Raw genomic sequence first — 27,550 nt, 5'->3', positions numbered from 1 at the left:
GTGTTCAGACCAAGAGAATGGATGTGGGCATTTTCTGCTCTACATCTCTTTTGAGATTTCACGACAACACCCAAATAAAGGGAGGCTGACATCTTCCACTAACATCATATATTTAAAAGGCTTGCCATCCTTTGTCTCTATAAAAAGTGAGACTGTACGTTTCTTCTAATTTAATGGACAGCCTGCTACCTTTTTGTTTCTTCCTAGAGCAGGGGAATCCCGCTAAGTGCAAAAAACTCAGTTTAGATCACGTATTCACGCAGAATATGTAACAGCCCTTTAATGAGTGATGCTGCAGCTTAACGCACAGACCTGTGGAAGGCATTGACCAATCATTGTTAACAGGGATATATTGTGCCATGGGTTTCAAACCGTGTCACCGACAAGTATATGAAGCCCATATGGACTATGAATGATTCTGAGCCCCATGAGACAGCTGTGTGCATGCATGGCTGTACTGGGGAAGTGGAGTTAAACAGGAGGGTAGTGAACTGAAAAAGGGGGGGAATAAAAGGCAAAAGAAGTATCCGGTCTCACTTTTTGCCCCTTTGCTGCCTCTCTTACCTCTCTGCCCTGTTCTTTCTCTCATTGGGCTCCAAGTAGCAAACAATGTTGTATACGATATTGTATTGTAGCTGCATTATCACTACAAACCCAGATGAGTTGCTGAAGTGGGTATCAGGCAGCTGGTGGAAGTGTCAGTCTGCCATGTGATCTGCGTGAGTAGTGTTTGATGGGTCCAAGGACCAGTGTGATTCGCTTGTTGCGTCTTGGTGTCTAATTGGGTGTTTTGTAAACTGCTGTTACACTGAGAACTCTGCAGCTGTGTACAATATACTGCATTTGAGGTGCTGCATTAATTACAACAATATATTATGCTGGGAGGTTTCGTTAGTACACACACATTTCAGAAGCGCAGTCACAATGCTTGGGTGCTTTAAATGGGCGGGTGCTGCGCGCTTGAACTGCTTCAATTTGAACAAGCATTGGAATAGCCAATAGGTCTCGCCTTTGGGGCCTTATAAGCATTTAGCTATGCAGCAGAATATCATTGGTACAACAGCATTAACTATTGCATGGCTAAACAATTATTATTATCCAGAATGTCATGTGGCCGTTCATTTCAAAAGAACGCTGCGTTATTTATCTTAGTGTGTTTCACCCACAGCTCTTTTTTTATCACATCAGTATTGCTGGTGCCATTACTAGAAGTTGGGTCTTCAGTTTTTTAGGTCTCGACCTGTTTTCATGTTTTACCCACACTGCCCCAAACCACTGTCCTTCACTGCCCCATGCCTGCTCCTCTCAGTGCTCCATGCTTGTGTCCCTCAATGTCCAAGGCCTGTCCCTCACCCTTCCTCACCCCCTCACCCTCACCCTCACACCCCCTCACCCTCACACCCTCACCCTCACACACCCTCTCACCCTCACCCACTCTCGCCCTCACATCCCCACACACACCCTCACCCTCACACCCCTCACCCTCACACCTCCTCACCCTCACACACCCTCTCACCCACCCTCACACCCCCTCACACACCCTCACCCTCATTCACCCTTACCATCACACCCCCTCACCCTCACACACCCTCTCACCCTCACACACCCTCTCACCCACCCTCACACCCCCTCACCCTCACACCCCCCCTCACCCTCCCTCACACACCCTCACAACCCTCACTCACCCTTACCATCACACCCCCTCATCCTCACACATCCTCACCCTCACACCCCCTCACCCTCACAACCATCTCACCCTCACACACACTCACCCTCACACACACTCACCCTCACACACACTCACCCTCACTCACCCTCACCAGCATAGCATAACAAAACATAGTATAGCATAACAAAACACAGCGTTGCATAACAAAAAAAAGCAAAGGATAGCAAAACATAGCATAGATTAACAAAGCAAAGCATAGGATATGAAAACATAGCATAGCATAGCATAACAAAACACAACAAAACATAGCATAGCATATCAAAACAAAGCATAGCATAGCATAACAAAGCAAAACAAAACATAGTATAACAAAACATAGCGTAGTATAACAAAACACAACAAAACATAGCATAGGATAACAAAACATAGCATAACAAAACAAAGCATAGCAAAACATAGCATAACAAATCATAGCAAAACACAACAAAACATAGCAAGGCATAACAAAACAAAACATAGCATACATAACAAAACATAGCATAGCAAAGCATAACAAAACATAGCATAGTATAGCATAACAAAACATAGCATAGCAAAACATAGCATAGCATAAAAAAACAAAGAATAGGATAGCAAAACTAAACATAGCATAGCATAACAAAACAATGCATAGGATAGCAAAACAAAACATAGCATAACAAAACATAGCATAACATAACAAAACAGAGCATAATAAAACACAACAACACATAGCATAACAAAATATAGCAAAACACAACAAAACATAGCATAGCTTAACAAAACAAAACATAGCATAGCAAAACAAAACATATCATAGCATAGCAAAACATAGCATAGCATAGCATAAAAAACACAGCATAGGATAGCATAACAAAACATAGCATAACATACAGCATCACACAGCACCACAACAGCATCACTCAGGGGCACCGCAACATCACTATGCGCTACCACAGCATAATTGAACGCCACAGCATCACTCGTTGGCCATCACAACATCACTCAGCGCCACCACATCATCAATCTGGGCAACCATTCAACAACAACTGGTTCAAATATGTTCTCTCAATGTTTCAAGCTTTATTACAAATGTGACAAAAAAGATGTTAATATTTCACTTCTGTTCTTGGATTTTCGTCACAATAAAATACATTGAACATAATCTTCACAAAAGTTATTTACAAAAGTTTAAGCTATTGCCATTATAAATTACAATAACTTTTATTTAAGTATTCATTATTAAAAAAAATTAAAAGCCATTGTTATTTGTAATATCAATTCATGTAAGTCACGTAAATACACACATATTGCATTACAAATACTATAGGTGTCACATTTGCGAAAGCTATAACTATTAGCATTGTAAATGACAAAGCTATTAATTTCGCTATTTTCAAAAACCAAACATAAATAAAAAATGTGTCATTTACAATACCAATACTCAAACTTTCCTAATGCGAGACCTATTGCATTGCAAATGCTTGTTTACGGGGCAATCGAAGTGGATTCTCAGGGAGTATTTCAGATCATTGACCTGGAGGAGGCTGTGACAGTGCATCAAGCTCTTCTCCACTTTCATTGGCAAGTCCATCAGCGTAATGTGCGTACTATGACAGTGACACGTGTTACTCACCCGCGCATGTATGACACCTGATCAAGGTAGCTGTATTACTAAGAAGATACGTCTCATCTCATTTCCATCTCTGAGGTCCACATCAGAGGCTTGGACAATGCAAAGCACATTAACTGAGCAGAGTGCTCACACAATCACAGGACCTGTGTTTATCCAGGACTTTAGTGAAGGTGTATGAGAGGTTTGAAACTCGAGCTTTGCATCTCTTGGCTTCGAAGAGCAATGCTCTTCTTTTAAAGTTCTGTTGCCGATTCCCAGAACAGGGAGCCTCGGGGTAGGATGCCCTGCTGGTGAAATAACCAGCAAGGATTTCCAATGCAATAGGTCTCGCAGTTACACAAGTTTAAGCTATTGGCATTGTAAATGACAATGCCTTTTATTTATGTTTTTAAAACAAAAACAAAAATAAAAGGCATTGTTATTTGCAATGTCAATAGCTCAAACTCGCGTAAATGCGAGACCTATTGCATTGCAAATGCTTTTTTTTCTGGGCAAGAAAGTAGAGACAGTCCTTTTCCTTCTCTGCCCACCCCACCCGTCTCCCAACAGCGGAGCCTTATTTATAAGCCTTGACTATCTCCGCTGTCCTGGAGCGCATTATTATAGGACAAAAGTAGGGGGGACGGATTTATTATAATTGAAGAAGTAGGGGCACGCGTAATTGAAGAAGTAGGGGCACGCGGTGCCCTGCGGATTCCGCCCTCTTCGAACACTGATCGTACAACACTGCACGGTACGAGTCCATGGTACTGCACCCCGTGCACAGTACACTCCTGTGCCTCGTTCTGTACTGCACACCACGAGCTGCATTTTGCATCACTGCACACAGCTCTTTGCTGTGCCGTCACACCCGGCCCTGTACCTTCTTCACACGCTGCACACAGCTCTTTGCTGTGCCGCCACACCCGGCCCTGTACCTACGTCACACGCTGAACACAGCTCTTTGCTGTGCCGCCACACACGGGCCTGTACCTTCTTCACACGCTGCACACAGCTCTTTGCTGTGCCGTCACACCCGGCCCGGTACCTTCTTCACACGCTGCACACAGCTCTTTGCTGTGCCGTCACACCCGGCCCTGTACCTACGTCACACGCTGCACACAGCTCTTTGCTGTGCCGACACACCTGGCCCTGTACCTTCTTCACACGCTGCACACAGCTCTTTGCTGTGCCGCCACACACGGCCCTGTACCTTCTTCACACGCTGCACACAGCTCTTTGCTGTGCCGACACACCCGGCCCTGTACCTACGTCACACGCTGAACACAGCTCTTTGCTGTGCCGCCACACACGGCCCTGTACCTACGTCACACGCTGAACACAGATCTTTGCTGTGCCGTCACACCTGGCCCTGTACCTTCTTCACACACTGCACACAGCTCTTTGCTGTGCCGCCACACACGGCCCTGTACCTACGTCACACGCTGAACACAGCTCTTTGCTGTGCCGTCACACCTGGCCCTGTACCTTCTTCACACGCTGCACACAGCTCTTTGCTGTGCCGCCACACACGGCCCTGTACCTACGTCAAACGCTGAACACAGCTCTTTGCTGTGCCGCCACACACGGGCCTGTACCTTCTTCACACGCTGCACACAGCTCTTTGCTGTGCCGCCACACACGGGCCTGTACCTTCTTCACACGCTGCACACAGCTCTTTGCTGTGCAGCTACACACGCCCTGTACCTTCTTCACACGCTGCACACAGCTCTCTGCTGTGCCGCCACACCCGGCCCTATACCTTCTTCACACACAGCACACAGCTCTTTGCTGTGCCGCCACACACGGCCCTGTACCTACGTCACACGCTGAACACAGCTCTTTGCTGTGCCGTCACACCTGGCCCTGTACCTTCTTCACACACTGCACACAGCTCTTTGCTGTGCCGCCACACACGGCCCTGTACCTACGTCACACGCTGAACACAGCTCTTTGCTGTGCCGTCACACCTGGCCCTGTACCTTCTTCACACACTGCACACAGCTCTTTGCTGTGCCGCCACACACTGCCCTGTACCTTCTTCACACGCTGCACACAGCTCTTTGCTGTGCCGTCACACACGGCCCTGTACCTTCTTCACACGCTGCACACAGCTCTTTGCTGTGCCGCTACACACGGCCCTGTACCTTCTTCACACGCTGCACACAGCTCTTTGCTGTGCCGCCACACACAGCCCTGTACCTTCTTCACACGCTGCAACCAGCTCTTTGCTGTGCCATCACACCCGGCCCTGTACCTTCTTCACACGCTGCACACAGCTCTTTGCTGTGCCACCACACCCGGCCCTGTACTTTCTTCACATGCTGCACACAGCTCTTTGCTGTGCCTCCACACCCAGCCCTGTACCTTCTTCACACGCTGCACACAGCTCTTTGCTGTGCCGCCACACATGGGCCTGTACCTTCTTCACGCGCTGCACACAGCTCTTTGCTGTGCCGCCACACACGGCCCTGTACCTTCTTCACACGCTGCACACAGCTCTTTGCTGTGCCGCCACACACGGCCCTGTACCTTCTTCACACGCAGCACACAGCTCTTTGCTGTGCCGCCACACACGGCCCTGTACCTTATTCACATGCTGCACACAGCTCTTTGCTGTGCCACCACACACGGCCCTGTACCTTCTTCACACGCTGCACACAACTCTTTGCTGTGCCGCCACACACGGCCCTGTACCTTCTTCACACGCTGCACACAGCTCTTTGCTGTGCCGCCACACACGGCCCTGTACCTTCTTCACACGCAGCACACAGCTCTTTGCTGTGCCGCCACACACGGCCCTGTACCTTATTCACATGCTGCACACAGCTCTTTGCTGTGCCGCCACACACGGCCCTGTACCTTCTTCACACGCTGCACACAGCTCTTTGCTGTGCCGCCACACACGGCCCTGTACCTTTTTCACACGCTGCACACAGCTCTTTGCTGTGCCGCCACACACGGCCCTGTACCTTCTTCACACGCTGCACACAGCTCTTTGCTGTGCTGTCACACACCGACAGCACACTTCGCTGAATGTCCTGCTGAAGCGTGTGGAACTAGGGTGACCAACCGTCCATAAATTTCACGGACAGTCCGTAATTTGGACCTCACGTCCGTTGTCCTTGAGGATCCCGTTTACGGACGCCTTTTGTCCGTCACAGTGAGCAGCCCTGCTCCCCTGTGAGAGGCCCCCTCCCTCCCCTGATGGAGCGCCTCACGCTCCTCCTGGAGCACAAGAGCAGCCCCACTCGCCCATAGTAATTCTGTATGGGGCTGATTGCCACATACAAAGACAATGGGGCAGTCTGCGCTGGTACAGCTTGTGGCGGCCTCCTCCTGCCTCAGTGTACAGCAGTCTAAGTAGAGGGCAGCTCGGTCAGCCCGAAATGCATTGGGATGTTTGATTGAATATGTTCTCTCTACAACTGAATTTGTGAATACTCAACAATTTCAGAAGAAGCACACTCAATATTAAAAATGTATTGAGTAACAATTTCATGATGTCAATTTCATCTAAATTACATTGAATGATGTACTGAATGTTTACTGTTGTTTAAAGTTCTTTTAACTGTTGACCCCGTGAGGGTCCTGTGGTGACACTAGTGACCTGACTGTGAGGGTCCTGTGGTGACACTAGTGACCTGACCGTGAGGGTCCTGTGGTGACACTAGTGATCTGACCGTGAGGGTCCTGTGGTGACACTAGTGACCTGACTGTGAGGGTCCTGTGGTGACACTAGTGACCTGACCGTGAGGGTCCTGTGGTGACACTAGTGATCTGACCGTGAGGGTCCTGTGGTGACACTAGTGATCTGACCATGAGGGTCCTGTGGTGACACTAGTGACCTGACCGTGAGGGTCCTGTGGGGACACTAGTGATCTGACCGTGAGGGTCCTGTGGTGACACTAGTGATCTGACCATGAGGGTCCTGTGGTGACACTAGTGACCTGACTGTGAGGGTCCTGTGGTGACACTAGTGACCTGACCGTGAGGGTCCTGTGGTGACACTAGTGATCTGACCGTGAGGGTCCTGTGGTGACACTAGTGATCTGACCATGAGGGTCCTGTGGTGACACTAGTGACCTGACCGTGAGGGTCCTGTGGGGACACTAGTGATCTAGCCATGAATCCTGGGGCGACACTAGAGACCTGACCGTGAGGGTCCTGTGGGGACACTAGTGACCTGACCGTGAGGGTCCTGTGGTGACACTAGTGATCTGACCGTGAGGGTCCTGTGGTGACACTAGTGATCTGACCATGAGGGTCCTGTGGTGACACTAGTGACCTGACCGTGAGGGTCCTGTGGTGACACTAGTGACCTGACCGTGAGGGTCCTGTGGAGACACTAGTGATCTAGCCATGAATCCTGGGGCGACACTAGAGACCTGACCGTGAGGGTCCTGTGGGGACACTAGTGACCTGACCGTGAGGGTCCTGTGGTGACACTAGTCATCTGACCGTGAGGGTCCTGTGGTGACACTAGTGATCTGACCGTGAGGGTCCTGTGGTGACACTAGTGATCTGACCATGAGGGTCCTGTGGTGACACTAGTGACCTGACCGTGAGGGTCCTGTGGGGACACTAGTGATCTAGCCATGAATCCTGGGGCGACACTAGAGACCTGACCGTGAGGGTCCTGTGGGGACACTAGTGACCTGACCGTGAGGGTCCTGTGGTGACACTAGTGATCTGGCCGTGAGGGTCCTGTGGTGACACTAGTGATCTGACCATGAGGGTCCTGTGGTGACACTAGTGACCTGACCGTGAGGGTCCTGTGGGGACACTAGTGATCTAGCCATGAATCCTGGGGCGACACTAGAGACCTGACCGTGAGGGTCCTGTGGGGACACTAGTGACCTGACCGTGAGGGTCCTGTGGTGACACTAGTGATCTGACCGTGAGGGTCCTGTGGTGACACTAGTGACCTGACCGTGAGGGTCCTGTGGTGACACTAGTGATCTGACCGTGAGGGTCCTGTGGTGACACTAGTGATCTGACCATGAGGGTCCTGTGGTGACACTAGTGACCTGACCGTGAGGGTCCTGTGGGGACACTAGTGATCTAGCCATGAATCCTGGGGCGACACTAGAGACCTGACCGTGAGGGTCCTGTGGGGACACTAGTGACCTGACCGTGAGGGTCCTGTGGTGACACTAGTGATCTGACCGTGAGGGTCCTGTGGTGACACTAGTGATCTGACCATGAGGGTCCTGTGGTGACACTAGTGACCTGACCGTGAGGGTCCTGTGGGGACACTAGTGATCTAGCCATGAATCCTGGGGCGACACTAGAGACCTGACCGTGAGGGTCCTGTGGGGACACTAGTGACCTGACCGTGAGGGTCCTGTGGTGACACTAGTGATCTGACCGTGAGGGTCCTGTGGTGACACTAGTGATCTGACCATGAGGGTCCTGTGGTGACACTAGTGACCTGACCGTGAGGGTCCTGTGGGGACACTAGTGATCTAGCCATGAATCCTGGGGCGACACTAGAGACCTGACCGTGAGGGTCCTGTGGGGACACTAGTGACCTGACCGTGAGGGTCCTGTGGTGACACTAGTGATCTGACCGTGAGGGTCCTGTGGTGACACTAGTGATCTGACCATGAGGGTCCTGTGGTGACACTAGTGACCTGACCGTGAGGGTCCTGTGGGGACACTAGTGATCTAGCCATGAATCCTGGGGCGACACTAGAGACCTGACCGTGAGGGTCCTGTGGGGACACTAGTGACCTGACCGTGAGGGTCCTGTAGTGACACTAGTGATCTGACCATGAGGGTCCTGTGGTGAAACTAGTGACCTGACCATGAGGGTACTGTGGTGAAACTAGTGACCTGACCGTGAGGGTCCTGTGGTGACACTAGTGACCTGACCGTGAGGGTCCTGTGGGGACACTAGTGATCTAGCCATGAATCCTGGGGCGACACTAGAGACCTGACCGTGAGGGTCCTGTGGTGACACTAGTGACCTGACCGTGAGGGTCCTGTGGGGACACTAGTGATCTAGCCATGAATCCTGGGGCGACACTAGAGACCTGACCGTGAGGGTCCTGTGGGGACACTAGTGACCTGACCGTGAGGGTCCTGTGGTGACACTAGTGATCTGACCGTGAGGGTCCTGTGGTGACACTAGTGATCTGACCATGAGGGTCCTGTGGTGACACTAGTGACCTGACCGTGAGGGTCCTGTGGGGACACTAGTGATCTAGCCATGAATCCTGGGGCGACACTAGAGACCTGACCGTGAGGGTCCTGTGGGGACACTAGTGACCTGACCGTGAGGGTCCTGTGGTGACACTAGTGATCTGACCATGAGGGTCCTGTGGTCAAACTAGTGACCTGACCATGAGGGTACTGTGGTGAAACTAGTGACCTGACCGTGAGGGTCCTGTGGTGACACTAGTGACCTGACTGTGAGGGTCCTGTGGTGACACTAGTGATCTAGCCATGAATCCTGGGGCGACACTAGTGACCTGACCGTGAGGGTCCTGTGGGGACACTAGTGACCTGACCGTGAGGGTCCTGTGGTGACACTAGTGATCTGACCATGAGGGTCCTGTGGTGAAACTAGTGACCTGACCATGAGGGTACTGTGGTGAAACTAGTGACCTGACCGTGAGGGTCCTGTGGTGACACTAGTGACCTGACTGTGAGGGTCCTGTGGTGACACTAGTGATCTAGCCATGAATCCTGGGGCGACACTAGTGACCTGACCGTGAGGGTCCTGTGGGGACACTAGTGACCTGACCGTGAGGGTCCTGTGGTGACACTAGTGATCTGACCATGAGGGTCCTGTGGTGACACTAGTGACCTGACCGTGAGGGTCCTGTGGTGACACTAGTGACCTGACCGTGATGATCCTGTGGTGACACTAGTGATCTGACCATGAGGGTACTGTGGTGAAACTAGTGACCTGACCGTGAGGGTCCTGTGGTGACACTAGTGACCTGACTGTGAGGGTCCTGTGGTGACACTAGTGATCTAGCGATGAATCCTGGGGCGACACTAGTGACCTGACCGTGAGGGTCCTGTGGGGACACTAGTGACCTGACCGTGAGGGTCCTGTGGTGACACTAGTGATCTGACCATGAGGGTCCTGTGGTGACACTAGTGACCTGACCGTGAGGGTCCTGTGGTGACACTAGTGACCTGACTGTGAGGGTCCAGTGGTGACACTAGTGATCTAGCCATGAATCCTGGGGCGACACTAGTAACCTGACCGTGAGGGTCCTGTGTGACACTAGTGACCTGACCGTGAGGGTCCTGTGGTGACACTAGTGATCTGACCATGAGGATCCTGTGGTGACACTAGTGACCTGACCATGAGGGTCCTGTGGTGACACTAGTGATCTAGCCATGAGGGTCCTGCCATGAATCCTGGGGCGACACTAGTGACCTGCCTGTGAGGGTCCTGTGGTGACACTAGTGACCTGACCATGAGGGTCCTGTGGTGACACTAGTGATCTGACCATGAGAATCCTGTGGTGACACTAGTGACCTGACAGTGAGGGTCCTGTGGTGACACTAGTGATCTGACCATGAGGGTCCTGTGGTGACACTAGTGACCTGACCGTGAGGGTCCTGTGGTGACACTAGTGATCTGACCATGAGGGTACTGTGGTGACACTACTGACCTGACCGTGAGGGTCCTGTGGTGACACTAGTGACCTGACCGTGAGGGTCCTGTGGTGACACTAGTGATCTGACCATGAGGGTACTGTGGTGAAACTAGTGACCTGACCGTGAGGGTACTGTGGTGAAACTAGTGACCTGACCGTGAGGGTCCTGTGGTGACACTAGTGACCTGACTGTGAGGGTCCTGTGGTGACACTAGTGATCTAGCCATGAATCCTGAGCCGACACTAGTGACCTGACCGTGAGGGTCCTGTGGGGACACTAGTGACCTGACCGTGAGGGTCCTGTGGTGACACTAGTGATCTGACCATGAGGGTCCTGTGGTGACACTAGTGACCTGACCGTGAGGGTCCTGTGGTGACACTAGTGACCTGACTGTGGGGGTCCAGTGGTGACACTAGTGATCTAGCCATGAATCCTGGGGCGACACTAGTAACCTGACCGTGAGGGTCCTGTGGTGACACTAGTGACCTGACCGTGAGGGTCCTGTGGTGACACTAGTGATCTGACCATGAGGATCCTGTGGTGACACTAGTGACCTGACCATGAGGGTCCTGTGGTGACACTAGTGATCTAGCCATGAGGGTCCTGCCATGAATCCTGGGGCGACACTAGTGACCTGCCTGTGAGGGTCCTGTGGTGACACTAGTGACCTGACCATGAGGGTCCTGTGGTGACACTAGTGATCTGACCATGAGAATCCTGTGGTGACACTAGTGACCTGACAGTGAGGGTCCTGTGGTGACACTAGTGATCTGACCATGAGGGTCCTGTGGTGACACTAGTGACCTGACCGTGAGGGTCCTGTGGTGACACTAGTGATCTGACCATGAGGGTACTGTGGTGACACTACTGACCTGACCGTGAGGGTCCTGTGGTGACACTAGTTACCTGACCGTGAGGGTCCTGTGGTGACACTAGTGATCTAGCAGAGAATCCTGTGGTGACACTAGTGACCTAGCCATGAGGGTCCTGTGGTGACACTAGTGGTGTGACCGTGAGGGTCCTGTGGTGACACTAGTGACCTAGCCATGAGGGTCCTGTGGTGACAACAGTGGTGTGACCGTGAGGGTCCTGTAGTGACACTAGTGACCTAGCCATGAGGGTCCTGTGGTGACACCAGTGATCTAGCCATGAACCCTGTGGTGACACTAGTGACCTGACCGTGAGGGTCCTGTGGTGACACTAGTGATCTAGCCATGAATCCTGTGGTGACACTAGTGATCTAGTCATGAGGGTCCTGTGGTGACACTAGTGACCTGACCGTGAGGGTCCTGTGGTGAAACTAGTGACCTGACCATGAGGGTCCTGTGGTGACACTAGTGACCTGACCATGAGGGTCCTGTGGTGACACTTGTGCCCTGACCGTGAGGTTCCTTTTGTGACACTAGTGATCTGACCATGAGGATCCTGTTTTGACACTAGTGATCTAGCCATGAATCCTGGGGCGACACTAGTGACCTGACCGTGAGGGTCCTGTGGCCACACTAGTGACCTAACCGTGAGGGTCCTGTGGTGACACTAGTGATCTAGCCATGAATCCTGGGGCGACACTAGTAACCTGACCGTGAGGGTCCTGTGGTGACACTAGTGACCTGACCGTGAGGGTCCTGTGGGGACACTAGTGACCTGACCGTGAGGGTCCTGTGGTGACACTAGTGATCTGACCATGAGGGTCCTGTGGTGACACTAGTGACCTGACCGTGAGGGTCCTGTGGTGACACTAGTGACCTGACCGTGATGATCCTGTGGTGACACTAGTGATCTGACCATGAGGGTACTGTGGTGAAACTAGTGACCTGACCGTGAGGGTCCTGTGGTGACACTAGTGACCTGACTGTGAGGGTCCTGTGGTGACACTAGTGATCTAGCCATGAATCCTGGGGCGACACTAGTGACCTGACCGTGAGGGTCCTGTGGGGACACTAGTGACCTGACCGTGAGGGTCCTGTGGTGACACTAGTGATCTGACCATGAGGGTCCTGTGGTGACACTAGTGACCTGACCGTGAGGGTCCTGTGGTGACACTAGTGACCTGACTGTGAGGGTCCAGTGGTGACACTAGTGATCTAGCCATGAATCCTGGGGCGACACTAGTGACCTGCCTGTGAGGGTCCTGTGGTGACACTAGTGACCTGACCATGAGGGTCCTGTGGTGACACTAGTGATCTGACCATGAGAATCCTGTGGTGACACTAGTGACCTGACAGTGAGGGTCCTGTGGTGACACTAGTGATCTGACCATGAGGGTCCTGTGGTGACACTAGTGACCTGACCGTGAGGGTCCTGTGGTGACACTAGTGATCTGACCATGAGGGTACTGTGGTGACACTACTGACCTGACCGTGAGGGTCCTGTGGTGACACTAGTGACCTGACCGTGAGGGTCCTGTGGTGACACTAGTGATCTGACCATGAGGGTACTGTGGTGAAACTAGTGACCTGACCGTGAGGGTACTGTGGTGAAACTAGTGACCTGACCGTGAGGGTCCTGTGGTGACACTAGTGACCTGACTGTGAGGGTCCTGTGGTGACACTAGTGATCTAGCCATGAATCCTGGGGCGACACTAGTGACCTGACCGTGAGGGTCCTGTGGGGACACTAGTGACCTGACCGTGAGGGTCCTGTGGTGACACTAGTGATCTGACCATGAGGGTCCTGTGGTGACACTAGTGACCTGACCGTGAGGGTCCTGTGGTGACACTAGTGACCTGACTGTGGGGGTCCAGTGGTGACACTAGTGATCTAGCCATGAATCCTGGGGCGACACTAGTAACCTGACCGTGAGGGTCCTGTGGTGACACTAGTGACCTGACCGTGAGGGTCCTGTGGTGACACTAGTGATCTGACCATGAGGATCCTGTGGTGACACTAGTGACCTGACCATGAGGGTCCTGTGGTGACACTAGTGATCTAGCCATGAGGGTCCTGCCATGAATCCTGGGGCGACACTAGTGACCTGCCTGTGAGGGTCCTGTGGTGACACTAGTGACCTGACCATGAGGGTCCTGTGGTGACACTAGTGATCTGACCATGAGAATCCTGTGGTGACACTAGTGACCTGACAGTGAGGGTCCTGTGGTGACACTAGTGATCTGACCATGAGGGTCCTGTGGTGACACTAGTGACCTGACCGTGAGGGTCCTGTGGTGACACTAGTGATCTGACCATGAGGGTACTGTGGTGACACTACTGACCTGACCGTGAGGGTCCTGTGGTGACACTAGTTACCTGACCGTGAGGGTCCTGTGGTGACACTAGTGATCTAGCAGAGAATCCTGTGGTGACACTAGTGACCTAGCCATGAGGGTCCTGTGGTGACACTAGTGGTGTGACCGTGAGGGTCCTGTGGTGACACTAGTGACCTAGCCATGAGGGTCCTGTGGTGACAACAGTGGTGTGACCGTGAGGGTCCTGTAGTGACACTAGTGACCTAGCCATGAGGGTCCTGTGGTGACACCAGTGATCTAGCCATGAACCCTGTGGTGACACTAGTGACCTGACCGTGAGGGTCCTGTGGTGACACTAGTGATCTAGCCATGAATCCTGTGGTGACACTAGTGATCTAGTCATGAGGGTCCTGTGGTGACACTAGTGACCTGACCGTGAGGGTCCTGTGGTGACACTAGTGACCTGACCATGAGGGTCCTGTGGTGACACTAGTGACCTGACCATGAGGGTCCTGTGGTGACACTTGTGCCCTGACCGTGAGGTTCCTTTTGTGACACTAGTGATCTGACCATGAGGATCCTGTTTTGACACTAGTGATCTAGCCATGAATCCTGGGGCGACACTAGTGACCTGACCGTGAGGGTCCTGTGGCCACACTAGTGACCTAACCGTGAGGGTCCTGTGGTGACACTAGTGACCTGACCATGAGGGTCCTGTGGTGACACTAGTGATCTAGCCATGAATCCTGGGGCGACACTAGTAACCTGACCGTGAGGGTCCTGTGGTGACACTAGTGACCTGACCGTGAGGGTCCTGTGGTGACACTAGTGATCTGACCATGAGGATCCTGTGGTGACACTAGTGACCTGACCATGAGGGTCCTGTGGTGACACTAGTGATCTAGCCATGAGGGTCCTGTGGTGACACTAGTGATCTAGCCATGAATCATGGGGCTACACTAGTGACCTGCCTGTGAGGGTCCTGTGGTGACACTAGTGACCTGACCATGAGGGTCCTGTGGTGACACTAGTGATCTGACCATGAGAATCCTGTGGTGACACTAGTGACCTGACAGTGAGGGTCCTGTGGTGACACTAGTGATCTGACCATGAGGGTCCTGTGGTGACACTAGTGACCTGACCGTGAGGGTCCTGTGGTGACACTAGTGATCTGACCATGAGGGTCCTGTGGTGACACTACTGACCTGACCGTGAGGGTCCTGTGGTGACACTAGTGACCTGACCGTGAGGGTCCTGTGGTGACACTAGTGATCTAGCCGAGAATCCTGTGGTGACACTAGTGACCTAGCCATGAGAGTCCTGTGGTGACACTAGTGGTGTGACCGTGAGGGTCCTGTGGTGACACTAGTGACCTACCCATGAGGGTCCTGTGGTGACAACAGTGGTGTGACCGTGAGGGTCCTGTAGTGACACTAGTGACCTAGCCATGAGGGTCCTGTGGTGACACCAGTGATCTAGCCATGAACCCTGTGGTGACACTAGTGACCTGACCGTGAGGGTCCTGTGGTGACACTAGTGACCTGACAGTGAGGGTCCTGTGGTGACACTAGTGATCTGACCATGAGGGTCCTGTGGTGACACTAGTGACCTGACCGTGAGGGTCCTGTGGTGACACTAGTGATCTGACCATGAGGGTACTGTGGTGACACTACTGACCTGACCGTGAGGGTCCTGTGGTGACACTAGTGACCTGACCGTGAGGGTCCTGTGGTGACACTAGTGATCTGACCATGAGGGTACTGTGGTGAAACTAGTGACCTGACCGTGAGGGTACTGTGGTGAAACTAGTGACCTGACCGTGAGGGTCCTGTGGTGACACTAGTGACCTGACTGTGAGGGTCCTGTGGTGACACTAGTGATCTAGCCATGAATCCTGGGGCGACACTAGTGACCTGACCGTGAGGGTCCTGTGGGGACACTAGTGACCTGACCGTGAGGGTCCTGTGGTGACACTAGTGATCTGACCATGAGGGTCCTGTGGTGACACTAGTGACCTGACCGTGAGGGTCCTGTGGTGACACTAGTGACCTGACTGTGGGGGTCCAGTGGTGACACTAGTGATCTAGCCATGAATCCTGGGGCGACACTAGTAACCTGACCGTGAGGGTCCTGTGGTGACACTAGTGACCTGACCGTGAGGGTCCTGTGGTGACACTAGTGATCTGACCATGAGGATCCTGTGGTGACACTAGTGACCTGACCATGAGGGTCCTGTGGTGACACTAGTGATCTAGCCATGAGGGTCCTGCCATGAATCCTGGGGCGACACTAGTGACCTGCCTGTGAGGGTCCTGTGGTGACACTAGTGACCTGACCATGAGGGTCCTGTGGTGACACTAGTGATCTGACCATGAGAATCCTGTGGTGACACTAGTGACCTGACAGTGAGGGTCCTGTGGTGACACTAGTGATCTGACCATGAGGGTCCTGTGGTGACACTAGTGACCTGACCGTGAGGGTCCTGTGGTGACACTAGTGATCTGACCATGAGGGTACTGTGGTGACACTACTGACCTGACCGTGAGGGTCCTGTGGTGACACTAGTTACCTGACCGTGAGGGTCCTGTGGTGACACTAGTGATCTAGCAGAGAATCCTGTGGTGACACTAGTTACCTAGCCATGAGGGTCCTGTGGTGACACTAGTGGTGTGACCGTGAGGGTCCTGCGGTGACACTAGTGACCTAGCCATGAGGGTCCTGTGGTGACAACAGTGGTGTGACCGTGAGGGTCCTGTAGTGACACTAGTGACCTAGCCATGAGGGTCCTGTGGTGACACCAGTGATCTAGCCATGAACCCTGTGGTGACACTAGTGACCTGACCGTGAGGGTCCTGTGGTGACACTTGTGATCTAGCCATGAATCCTGTGGTGACACTAGTGATCTAGTCATGAGGGTCCTGTGGTGACACTAGTGACCTGACCGTGAGGGTCCTGTGGTGACACTAGTGACCTGACCATGAGGGTCCTGTGGTGACACTAGTGACCTGACCATGAGGGTCCTGTGGTGACACTTGTGCCCTGACCGTGAGGTTCCTTTTGTGACACTAGTGATCTGACCATGAGGATCCTGTTTTGACACTAGTGATCTAGCCATGAATCCTGGGGCGACACTAGTGACCTGACTGTGAGGGTCCTGTGGCCACACTAGTGACCTAACCGTGAGGGTCCTGTGGTGACACTAGTGACCTGACCATGAGGGTCCTGTGGTGACACTAGTGATCTAGCCATGAATCCTGGGGCGACACTAGTAACCTGACCGTGAGGGTCCTGTGGTGACACTAGTGACCTGACCGTGAGGGTCCTGTGGTGACACTAGTGATCTGACCATGAGGATCCTGTGGTGACACTAGTGACCTGACCATGAGGGTCCTGTGGTGACACTAGTGATCTAGCCATGAGGGTCCTGTGGTGACACTAGTGATCTAGCCATGAATCATGGGGCTACACTAGTGACCTGCCTGTGAGGGTCCTGTGGTGACACTAGTGACCTGACCATGAGGGTCCTGTGGTGACACTAGTGATCTGACCATGAGAATCCTGTGGTGACACTAGTGACCTGACAGTGAGGGTCCTGTGGTGACACTAGTGATCTGACCATGAGGGTCCTGTGGTGACACTAGTGACCTGACCGTGAGGGTCCTGTGGTGACACTAGTGATCTGACCATGAGGGTCCTGTGGTGACACTACTGACCTGACCGTGAGGGTCCTGTGGTGACACTAGTGACCTGACCGTGAGGGTCCTGTGGTGACACTAGTGATCTAGCCGAGAATCCTGTGGTGACACTAGTGACCTAGCCATGAGAGTCCTGTGGTGACACTAGTGGTGTGACCGTGAGGGTCCTGTGGTGACACTAGTGACCTACCCATGAGGGTCCTGTGGTGACACCAGTGGTTTGACCGTGAGGGTCCTGTGGTGACACTAGTGACCTAGCCATGAGGGTCCTATGGTGACACTAGTGATCTAGCCATGAATCCTGTGGTGACACTAGTGACCTGACCGTGAGGGTCCTGTGGTGACACTAGTGATCTAGCCATGAATCCTGTGGTGACACTAGTGATCTAGTTGAGGGTCCTGTGGTGACACTAGTGACCTGACCGTGAGGGTCCTGTGGTGACACTAGTGACCTGACCATGAGGGTCCTGTGGTGACACTAGTGCCCTGACCAGGAGGGTCCTGTGGTGACACTTGTGCCCTGACCGTGAGGGTCCTGTGGTGACACTAGTGACCTGACTGTGAGGGTCCTTTAGTGACACTAGTGATCTGACCATGAGGATCCTGTGGTGACACTAGTGATCTAGCCATGAATCCTGGGGCGACACTAGTGACCTGACCGTGAGGGTCCTGTGGCGACACTAGTGACCTGACCGTGAGGGTCCTGTGGTGACACTAGTGACCTGACCATGAGGGTCCTGTGGTGACACTAGTGATCTAGCCATGAATCCTGGGGCGACACTAGTGACCTGACCATGAGGGTCCTGTGGTGACACTAGTGACCTGACCGTGAGGGTCCAGTGGTGACACTAGTGATCTGACCATGAGGATCCTGTAGTGACAGTAGTGACCTGACCATGAGGGTCCTGTGGTGACACTAGTAATCTAGCCATGAGGGTCCTGTGGTGACACTAGTGATCTAGCCATGAATCCTGGGGCGACACTAGTGACCTGACCATGAGGGTCCTGTGGTGACATTAGTGACCTGACCGTGAGGGTCCTGTGGTGACACTAGTGATCTGACCATGAGGATCCTGTGGTGACGGTAGTGACCTGACCGTGAGGGTCCTGTGGTGACACTAGTAATCTGACCATGAGGGTCCTGTGGTGACACCAGTGACCTGACCGTGAAGGTCCTGTGGTGACACTAGTGATCTGACCATGAGGGTCCTGTGGTGACAGTAGTGACCTGACCGTGAGGGTCCTGTGGTGACACTAGTGACCTGACTGTGAGGGTCCTGTGGTGACACTAGTGACCTGACCGTGAAGGTCCTGTGGTGACACTAGTGACCTGACTGTGAGGGTCCTGTGGTGACACTAGTGATCTAGCCACGAATCCTGGGGCGACACTAGTAACCTGACCGTGAGGGTCCTGTGGTGACACTAGTGATCTGACCATGAGGGTCCTGTGGTGAAACTAGTGACCTGACCGTGAGGGTGCTGTGGTGACACTAGTGACCTGACTGTGAGGGTCCTGTGGTGACACTAGTGACCTGACCGTGAAGGTCCTGTGGTGACACTAGTGACCTGACTGTGAGGGTCCTGTGGTGACACTAGTGATCTAGCCATGAATCCTGGGGCGACACTAGTAACCTGACCGTGAGGGTCCTGTGGTGACACTAGTGACCTGACCGTGAGGGTCCTGTGGTGACACTAGTGATCTAGCCATGAATCCTGTTGTGACACTAGTGATCTAGCCATGAACCCTGTGGTGACACTAGTGACCTGACCCTGAGGGTCCTGTGGTGACACTAGTGATCTAGCCATGAATCCTGTGGTGACACTAGTGACCTGACCCTGAGGGTCCTGTTGTGACACTAGTGATCTAGCCATGAACCCTGTGGTGACACTAGTGACCTGACCCTGAGGGTCCTGTGGTGACACTAGCGATCTAGCCATGAATCCTGTAGTGACACTAGTGACCTGACCCTGAGGGTCCTGTGGTGACACTAGTGATCTAGCCATGAGGGTCCTGTGGTGACACTAGTGACCTGACCCCGAGGGTCCTGTGGTGACACTAGTGATCTAGCCATGAATCCTGTGGTGACACTAGTGATGTAGCCATGAATCCTGGGGTGACACTAGTGACCTGACCGTGAGGGTCCTGTGGTGACACTAGTGATCTAGCCATGAATCCTGTGGTGACACTAGTGATGTAGCCATGAATCCTGTGGTGACACTAGTGACCTGACCCTGAGGGTCCTGTGGTGACACTAGTGATCTAGCCATGAATCCTGAGGTGACACTAGTGATGTAGCCATGAATCCTGGGGTGACACTAGTGACCTGACCGTGAGGGTCCTGTGGTGACACTAGTGATCTAGCCATGAATCCTGTGGTGACACTAGTGACCTGACCGTGAGGGTCCTGTGGTGACACTAGTGACCTGACCGTGAGGGTCCTGTGGTGACACTAGTGACCTGACCCTGAGGGTCCTGTGGTGACACTAGTGATCTAGCCATGAACCCTGTGGTGACACTAGTGACCTGACCCTGAGGGTCCTGTGGTGACACTAGTGATCTAGCCATGAATCCTGTGGTGACACTAGTGACCTGACCGTGAGGGTCCTGTGGTGGGATTAGTGATCTGACCATGAGGATCCTGTGGTGACACTAGTGATCTAGCCATGATTCCTGTGGTGACACTAGTGACCTGACCGTGAGGGTCCTGTGGTGACACTAGTGACCTGACCGTGAGGGTCCTGTGGTGGGATTAGTGATCTGACCATGAGGATCCTGTGGTGACACTAGTGACCTGACCCCGAGGGTCCTGTGGTGACACTAGTGACCTGACCCTGAGGGTTCTGTGGTGACACTAGTGATCTAGCCATGAATCCTGGGGCGACACTAGTGACCTGGCCATGAGGGTCCTGTTTTGGGATTAGTGATCTAGGCAGGCACACGAGACCCTCCTCCACCCCACAACAGCCCCATCCCCCGCCCGCAGCTTACCCAAGCAGGGAGCGGGCCGTCGGAGCGCCCCCTCCTGGAAGCAGCCGAGGGCGGGAGGGGCCCGAATGAGGAATAACCACAGGCTGCCCGTCGTCCCCAGAGCATGCAGAGACCGCGCGCATGCGCACACACCACCCCGCAGAATGGGAAATAACTTCGGCCCATACCGCCGGAAACGCATGCGCAGATCGAGACACCAACCGATTGGGAACAACCACATCCGTGGACGCATGCGCACGCAGGCCATGTCCTGAGAACGGGGAATACCAATGCGGAAGCGAGGAGCGTGAGAAAAGGAGACACAATAGCAAAGTGGGCGGAGTCGGAAATGTGGAATAACGCGACGGACACATTCGAGAATGGGGAACAACAGCTGCACCGTGGCGAGAGAGGAGCGCGAGCCGGAGCTCCGGGGACGGTGAGCCGAGGGCGGCGGCGGGGACCGGGGCTGGGAGGGAGGGTCCTTCATAACCCGTGGGGGAGGGAAGGCGGGCCCACCTGAGCCCCAGTTATTCCCCATTCACGGCTGCGCGCGCGGCCTGGTGTGCGCGAGGCCCGCGGGCAGAGAGGGGCGGCCGGAGGGGGGGGCAGGTAAAGGAGGGGGGTGAACGGGGGGGCGGGGGGAAGGTGTGGGGAGCAGGTAATGGGCCCCACTCTGGTGCAAAACTGGCCAAAGCACATGGGGGTCCCCTCCCCCTGTCCAGAGCCGCCCCAGGGAGGGTCCCCTGAGCCCGTCCCTCGGGGGCTGAAGGGCCTGCCTGGGTGGAGGTCCCTGGATTCAGATCAGACATCACTGCACCTCCACCGCCCGGGCCCGCTGGACTTCGCTGGACCTCGCTTGGGCCTGATTTCGCCCCCTTCGGGCCTGATTTCGCCCCCTTCGGGCCTGATTTCGCCCCCTTTGGGCCTGATTTCGGCCCCTTTCGGCCTGATTTCGCCCCCTTTCGGCCTGATTTCGCCCCCTTTCGGCCTGATTTCGCCCCCTTTCGGCCTGATTTCGCCCCCTTTCGGCCTGATTTCGCCCCCTTCGGGCCTGATTTCGCCCCCTTCCAGTCTGCTGCATCGTCCGTGCCTGGGTATCATACAGGGACCTTCCAAGGCCTGCGAAGCTTCAAGGAGGACCAAGGTAATCTCCCTTGGGGGGGAAGGAGCCGCTCCCCTCCATTCGCAGGCGCTGCAGCAAAGTCGACCGGTCTGCAGATCCTGACCTCCTCCGGACTCCGTGGGCTCCGCAGTCCAGGTGGTGGCTTTCCACGGCTCCTGAGGCCTGCTCAACACTCGCACCAAGTGTGAGGCTAGTACTCCTTGTGGGGGTTGAACTAACCAAACCCATGGGTACAACGTCCCCTTTGCAGTTGTAAAGGCTTGTTGCCATCTTTCCAAGAAGATCTTCGGGCTCCAAGTAGCCCCAACCTCGAACATCTCCAGTGACCAGAATCTTCAGCCACACCGCTTTGTGTGCATCGTGGGTTGCAACTTCTGGTGAGCTGCTTGAGATCCTCTCGCGGCTCCAGTGTCTCTGGGGTGTGGGTCACTTTTGTGTTTTCTTCAGGCTCCCCTGCTTGCTCGGGCTTGCTCCAACCCTCTTGCTTGTAGTCAGTCTTATGGACCAGGCTGGTCCTCACTGTGTACATTCTTGACCTCCTGAGATAGTTGCAACCCCTCCATCAGTAAAAGTGGGTCTCACCAGCGAATGCTGCAGGAACCGAAGACCAAGGTGTCCCCCCCGTTAAAGTGCGCCCATGTACCTGCCCGCCCGGTCACGATCGCTGGTGATCTCCAGAATACGAACAATACGTATTGCTGAGCGCTTAGACTCTTGTTGGCCTTAATAGAGGTATGGTGGTAGTACAGGGTGTCTTCTCCTGAATTCCACAGGTTTACCAACACTTTCTATTTTCATTTTGATTCTCACTTTTCACGGTCCTGACGAATCACGCAGAGGATCCACTTAAAAACATAGACAGAGCCCAGCACTAAGTAAGTAAACAGCTGGTTGAGCCCAACCAGCAGAATTATTTTAATACAAAATTCATGGAATAGATTCTGTTCAGCAAGCTATCTTCGTAACAGTTGTTCTGTGGTTACAACATTGATACAGCTACAGCCGACACATGTTTCGTCGCCATTCCCGACTTTTTCAAGGCTTTTAATGAAGTGTACTCTAAAATCAAAATGTCATATCCAAGTGGACGGATCAATACACAAGGGGTCCGGATGCTGTAGTCCAGAATGAGAAAATTAATGGCTTGATGGTATAAGTCACGTGCAGACGTCAGTTTTTTCCTCAAAACCTGGCTCTTCGACAGACCCCTTGATGGAATGGAACCTGCACCCCCCCCACCCCTAGCGCCTTGAGACCCTTACGGGTGAGTAGTCGCGCTTTAACAAACTCTTGATTGATTGATTGATTGATTCGTGACTAAGAATCAAAAGGGGCGTAGTGGAAACAATTCTTGTTGCTGTGGCCTCAAAACTAAGTAACATAAGTGTACATTTGCCGATTACATGCTCTCATGAGCAGATAAAATCGTACTCTGCATCCAACCAGTAAAATCTCAGGTCTACCAGCAGGGCACCATAGCAGTCAAATAACCAATCGGTTCAGAAATGTCCCGACTTCTGTGATAAGAAAAGTTCGGTCCCTGCGCCAAACTTTTCTCATCACAGAAGTCGGGACATTTCTGAACACATTGGTTATCACGCCATCCATTTTTCTCATTCTGGACTACCGCATCCGGACCCCTTGCGTATTGATCCATCCACTTGGATATGATATTTTGAATTTTGACTACACTTAATTAAAAGCCTTGAAAAAGTCGCGAAAGGCGACAAAACACGCGTCGGCTGTATCAATGTTGTAACCACAGCACAACTTTTACGAAGATCGCTTGCTGAACAGAATCTACTCCATGAATTTTGTATTAAAATAATCCTGCTGGTTGGGCTCAACCAGCTGTTTACTTACTTAGTGCTGTGCTCTGTCTGTTTCTAAGATGATTAATATATTCAGAGAGGTCCGTTATATATTAGGTGATACTGTGGTTGGCACGGTATGAGACATAGAGCACCCTTTAAAAGAAAGAGTTACATACAGACTTTAATGCAAACACAGCGGAGAAGCTGGCTGTTCTGATTATTCCACTGCCACCATTTCGTTTTTTATTTACGCAGAGGATCCTCTAGGGACCCATAAAACGTGCGAAACATGTTGACCTCACTTTATTAACACATGTCTTTCACGGACTGAGAGCAGTGGGAGCATACTTATCCCCCCTAGATATTTGTTGCATAGGATTATCTCCAGTCCTTTATTCAATTTTTAATTTGTCTTCTGGACCCTTGAATAAATGTATTTGGGTTCTGGATAGACCATTTTAACATCACACTCCCTTACCTCCACTAAAGCCCCCACACCCGCATGCACAACTGTGGCACTTCCTAAAAAGATCTCGGATAAAGAGCTCTCTCCCTGGGCCTGTAGGGGACTGCAGCACCACCCCCACGAGGAGCAAGGCCTGATGAAGCACGACACGCGCAAGGGTGTGTGAGGGTACCGAATTCAAAAGGAGGAATTCACCTATCCAGATTTTGATCCCACAGATACATCTTCTTGGAGACACCACTTTCCAACCACATTAGATTGTAGAGTCTTTTCCCCTTCTTAGGAACAGCTACCTCCTACTGGGTTAATATCTTTGAGCAATAGGGCATACGTCCTCGTTAATGTGTAATTGTACTTTCATAGTTTTGAGTTTTCCTAACCCATTAAACAAGGAAGAAAATTGACTTGCTAAATCATGATGAGCATTCACGTTATACTTCACTGATATTAGTCCCCATATCAGCAGCTGTGCTGAAGGTGAGAAAACAGGCACTTGACACCGTACCTGGAATGGGTGATTGCATTCTTGTTTTCTTGTGTTTCATCGTTGCTTCAAATGAACCTTAACTTTTTGTAGCCCTTGTGTACAATTTTAGTTTTTAATGGTGTAAGTTGTGGCCATGGACATTTCATTGTATTTCTCCTCTGACATTATGTTTATCGACGCACCACTGTCGATAATAAAAGATATTGAGCAACCGTTTTACCTTTAGTGTAATCTTTGAATGGCTTTGGTGTTTTTTCTTTTCGACTTTTCTTGGACCTATATTTTTCTTCACAATTGGCCAGTCCAACATGTGCACATTTTTCTGAGATAAACATCTAATTTGCACAACCATCGTCTTCCCTTTCACTTGATGTAGATCAATTGGTGTGGTCACTTGGCCTTGTGGGTGTGTGTCAAGTGACGCCTCTGCAGTGTTCGGGCGGCATCTTTGTCTTTGCGTCATGACTCACTTCTTTCTTCCTCTGCCTTGCAAACTGTTACAAAATGGTTTTCCTTCTCACATCTTTTGCACACTTGTCCAAAGGATGTATCTTCGTGTGGAAACAAAAGCCCACATCTGAAGCGCAGCTTCTTCTTCTGTGGATACATCGATGTATGTCTCTCTGTCTTGTGCTTTGGCTTGCTTTTTGCTTTAATTACTGACTCACTCTGGAGACCTCCGGCCTCCATGTTAGCAGCTTGTCGATCAGCACGCTCTTCAGCTCTGGCATCCATGAGAACTCCCCCCAGACTAAGAGTTTCTCTTGGCATTCTTTGTCTAGATGAATCTGACCAACATCCATCAATACCCCTGAGGCGTATAGCTTACTCATCATTAAATTAATTGAACTTGCAGTGTTAGCCATATCCTCTGTAGTTTAATAAAGGCTTAAAAGTTGCTTCACAGCGAGGTCTATGCAAATACACAACCTTCAGGAAGGCCTAAAAGTTATTGGGGATTGGGGCAGAGGGAAAAACACCTGGCACCCAGCGAGGCTGCCTTTCTTACCGCACCCTTCCCCAGCCTCCTATAGCCACAGGATGAGGGCCTGGCAGGCAGTGGTCAAGAAAAAGCACACAGCTACTGCTGCTCCTGTGGGGTCCGCGGTGCAGATGTCCCATGGGCACAAATTCGCCCTGCCCCTCAGCAAGGCACTTCCATACTCCCGCCATCACCTGTCCACCATTGCCTGAATGTGATGGCCTGAGGAGGGGTCAGGGTAAAGACACTGCTATCTGTCCAGGCTGGCTTCATTTGGTGGGGGAGGGGGGGGGGGGGGGGGGGGTGATGTGATGTGCGAATGGTCCAACAGCCAGAGCAACATGACGCTGGTTCTCTGACACATCCACCTCCCCAGCCCTCCATAGCCTTAAGTGTGAGGAATGAAGCAGAGGCCCTTAGCAAACACCTGCCCGCAAGTCACCATTAGGCACCTGCCCAATGCCTGACTGACCGCCTTCCCAATCTGATCCTGGTCAGAACTGATAATGGCCACTGGATTTATCCGGCATGGGAGTACCAAAACATTTGTCGGGGTGCCTTATGCATGCAGCAAGGAAAGGTGAAGTAATCTGACCAATTTTGTGGCTGTATTACTTCACTTTTATGTCATTTTCTAAAATGTTAACCCTGCCTGGGCAAAAGTTTCACGTCCAAACTATCAGTTTAATATTTAAAAACCACAACTGAAAGGTGACCTATCAGTGTGTGGCAAAAGCGCCTGCCAATACCTAGCAACAAGTGTTTGCAACATATTTGTGCTTTGATTGGTTTTATCTAGAGCTCATTATTTTTTTAATTGCAAACTATGAGCAAGGTTATGGATTAAATCACTGGTCCGGCAAATCCATAATTATGTGGAAAACACTGCAGTCACAGAATCAGGTGGCCATTTAGAAACCGTGACCTTGCCCCGGGGAGTGTTAATCAGATGGACTCCTACAGCTCTACCTGGCGATTTTTCGATTTCTTACCTTTGTTTATAGAGCTTTCCATTTTACACTCCATTCTCCTAAAACGTTATATTATGAGAAGACTTGTGAGTAAGTGCGTCGTTTGCTTGGCCCTCCCCTGATTCTTTTTCAGCATGGGAGATAAGACGACGGGCTCTATCCCTTCTTGATCTATCAATTACTCCCATTCTCTACTATCCGCATATTATCGAAATTTTAACTAACTTCATGCCATTAGGATACTCTCTGGGATGAGACTTCTATTATTATATATGCATGATTCTATACCTTCTATTATTCTTGTGTGGTGGTCACAAACTTCAGGGGTATTTTCACGATTTGACACGGTTTTGAACTGCGTTTAAAACATCCAGTCTCCGTATTCGTGCGTGGGACAATCTATCAATGGTGGTGCGATCGTGGATATTTCCTTTTGGGCGTTACACACTTGTATTCTTTCACTTATCTTTATGCTTATTTTTCTCAAGCTTTCGGAGTGGTCTCTTGAGCATGATCCTTTATTCTGTTAATGTGTAGGCCTTTATCTGCCTGGTATTGGACTGAGTGATTCTGATTGTCTGCATTTTTATGTTTTTAGGACTATTTCAAGGAAAATCAAGTATTGTGCCTTCATTGGTAGTTCCTTTCAACCCCCCTCCCAGTTCATACGAAATTGAAATAACATTTTGTGCCCTGAGGAAGGTTTTGGCCCCACTATCAGTCCCGTCCGAAACTGTTTGGCACATATTTATGGTGCAACAGGAATATTTGTAACTTTCTGTAGGAACCAAATATGAAGAAATGTCTCATTAATATACACACGAACATATAAAACAGTTCTATTCCTACCAGAGTTAACTGCCTCAAGACAAAGTATACACAAGACCTCTGGTCTGATTGTATGGACTGATGTAATTGTTTTCCTTTAAGT

General features: G+C 51.8%; 1 protein-coding gene across 4 annotated transcripts in view; it reads left to right on the top strand.

The window, feature by feature from the left end:
• Window positions 1–21,101: 21,101 nt before the first annotated feature.
• Window positions 21,102–27,550, top strand: part of LOC147725707 (uncharacterized) — a 175,212-nt gene continuing 168,763 nt past the window's right edge. For 3 of the 4 annotated variants that reach the window (XM_086964387.1, XM_086964388.1, XM_086964385.1), the window contains exon 1: window positions 21,102–21,212. The gene's annotated coding sequence lies outside the window, so the exon portion shown is untranslated. Of the gene's footprint in view, window positions 21,213–21,927; window positions 22,277–27,550 lie in introns of those variants that run through there. The other variant, XM_086964386.1, reaches the window with a different exon arrangement.

The sequence above is a fragment of the Lissotriton vulgaris genome, chromosome 3_2, assembly GCF_964263255.1.
Source record: "Lissotriton vulgaris chromosome 3_2, aLisVul1.2, whole genome shotgun sequence".
Classification (NCBI taxonomy): domain Eukaryota; kingdom Metazoa; phylum Chordata; class Amphibia; order Caudata; family Salamandridae; genus Lissotriton; species Lissotriton vulgaris.
The sequence above is the reverse complement of the archived record's forward strand: the minus strand, read 5'-3'. Positions and strand labels throughout refer to the sequence as shown.